The sequence below is a fragment of the Hydra vulgaris genome, chromosome 02 (assembly GCF_038396675.1).
Source record: "Hydra vulgaris chromosome 02, alternate assembly HydraT2T_AEP".
In the NCBI taxonomy this organism is placed as follows: Eukaryota; Metazoa; Cnidaria; class Hydrozoa; order Anthoathecata; family Hydridae; genus Hydra; species Hydra vulgaris.
The window spans coordinates 27,287,501-27,290,000 of NC_088921.1; the positions used below are offsets into that span (position 1 = coordinate 27,287,501).

The 2,500-nt window shown below is 31.1% G+C and overlaps 1 protein-coding gene across 1 annotated transcript in view; it reads right to left on the reverse strand.

Moving 5' to 3' along the window:
• Window positions 1–2,385: 2,385 nt before the first annotated feature.
• Window positions 2,386–2,500, reverse strand: part of LOC136076464 (disintegrin and metalloproteinase domain-containing protein 32-like) — a 31,881-nt gene continuing 31,766 nt past the window's right edge. The window contains exon 5 of the mRNA XM_065789836.1: window positions 2,386–2,500. This exon is cut by the window's right edge and continues 93 nt beyond it. The gene's annotated coding sequence lies outside the window, so the exon portion shown is untranslated.

Sequence of the window (2,500 nt, forward strand, 5' to 3'; positions counted from 1 at the left end):
AAAGAAAGAAAAAGAGTTAATTTGGGCAAGAATTGAAAGATGTGGTTCTCCTTTTTACATGGTTCTGGATCTAGTTGATATTGATAGGTTTGGCGGAGGAGAAGCAGTCTCCATTGTCAAGGGAATCAATAACATTTTTGAAACCGGGAAATTTAAATTAGACTCCAATGATTACAAAAATATAATAGTCAGTATAACTTCCGATGGTGCAAGTGTAAACTTTGGAAAATATCGCTGTGTCATAGCGCAAATAAAGGCAGATAGGGATTTGCTACTTCTTGTTCATTGTGTCAACCACTGAATCAAACTGGCAGTTAAAGAGGTTTTTTCTGAGATCTCTAAATTAAAAAAAGTTGATGAATTCTACAATACAAATTTTTATCTGCTATGAAACTTGGGGAAAATAAAACAAGAAGTAATAAATGCATCTGCAGTTTTAGGTAAAGTCTACCGCAAAGTTTGCAGTAAAATGTTGTGGCTTAAAACCATAATTTTTATTTTAGTTTATCATTTTATTTTCCAAGAACTTGGCTCATAGTGAAAACACATTACAAGGTTATCTTTCTTACATTATCTGGAATTTTTTCTAAGATAAATGTACACTATTCAATTTTTAAATATTAAACTAGATTAGATATTTTAGGTGCTATGCATTACACTCTACCGACACTAAGAGAAACGAGGTTTTTTGGCCATCATATAAGAGCTTTTAAGAATTTATTGGAGTCCTGGCCAGCTTATATAGTGGCCTACAAAAACTACGTAAATGAACGGAAAAACTCTATAACTACAATAGCAAAGGTTCAAGGGTTACTAAAGAAATTCAACACATATAACTTTCTTTGCATTGTTGCCGTTTATCATTATTTGCTAGAGCTCATTGTGCCAGCATCGAAAGTATTTGAAGCAAATGAACTGTTGCCGCATGATATTCTAGCTACAGTCAACCGAATAAATTTAGAACTGGAATTAAAGCTCGAAGAAATCGACACAGATTTAGAATTTTCAGATAGCTATGTATTACGTTATATGGTTATTGAGGGCAAACATAACTTACCTGAAACACTCTCTGGTCAGTTTAGTAACGCTGGCGAAAACACTCCAGTAATAGAAAGCATATTATGGTAAACTTAGATATGACTTTGGTTGACGTAGATCAAGCATTATCCTTAGTCAGAAATATTCGGAGAAAGGTTATACCCACACTTATAAATACGTTAAACAGCAGATTCACAAGCATAAAGGAAGAGTCTGAGATTTATCACGCCATGCGGCTCATCGATCCGCAGAACTGGACTGACAACAAAGAGTTTGGCCTGGAAGAAACAAAGTTTTTGTCCACGCATTTTATAACACCATTGGAGCATTCCAATTTTAATAAAAAGTTAGTTTTCCAATGATGGAAACTATTTTTGATTCTTTCAAGAACCAATCTTGAAGCAATGGTACGCAATGGGCAGACAAGAGAAATTTGGAGGTCAACGTTCTTGATCAAAAAGTCAAAGTTTTCTAATTTATTAAAAGTTATATCAATTATCTTCGCAATTTCCGGATCAAACTCAAGCGTGAAGCGAATGCTTAGCACAATAACTAGCATATTATTAGATCAACGTTTATCTATGAATCACAACACTCTAAATGATAGCATTATAATATTAGGAAACCACGGAAGCTGGTCAAAAAAAGAAATAACCCTGATTAAAAAGCGAGCAAAAGAAATTTATTTGAATAAGAGACGAGTGGTTCAAATTGATGATGATCCAGTTGACTATATGACAACAGCAATAACATTGATTACAAATCAAATTTTTGATGACAATGATGAAATAGACAGTGCTGATGAAGACATGACTGATAAATTAGCTGCATTCAGTTTCGACAATGTAGAAGAGGAAACACCGTTGACAACAGTTGAGAGGAAAATCTGTTATTTAACTTATAATAAATAGTTTTTTAAAAAAAGAATTTCAAAATATTCTTGTGATATTTTTTTTAGAATAAAAAAAATGCTATTTCAAAAAGAAATTTTACAAAAAAAAAACGAAAATAATTAATTTGAATAAAAAATATCAAGAAATATAAAAACCATTAACCGTTAATTAAGTATACAGCGTAACATTCTAAAATGCATATATCAATACGACAAAGCAAAACTAAAGAATACTTATAAAACAAAACAACAAAAATCACTAAATTATACTTCAATACTAAATCAGTAAGCAGTTGCATTTTTTTTGATATTATTTTTATATAAAATAAATTATTAAAAATAAAAGAGCGATCTAACAATATACAAGAAGTTTGGAAGTATAAAAATCTACTTCGTTAAAGTAGTTTCATGAGTGTGATACTAATTCAAACAATTTTTGACGGAAGAATTATGTAACAAATAAATAAAGATATAAAAAACAAAAAGCTTTTTATGACCATCGCATTCAGCAAATTTAATGATCGCGCTCGCCAACGTTATCTCGAGCGCACATAATCACGCTTAATAAAA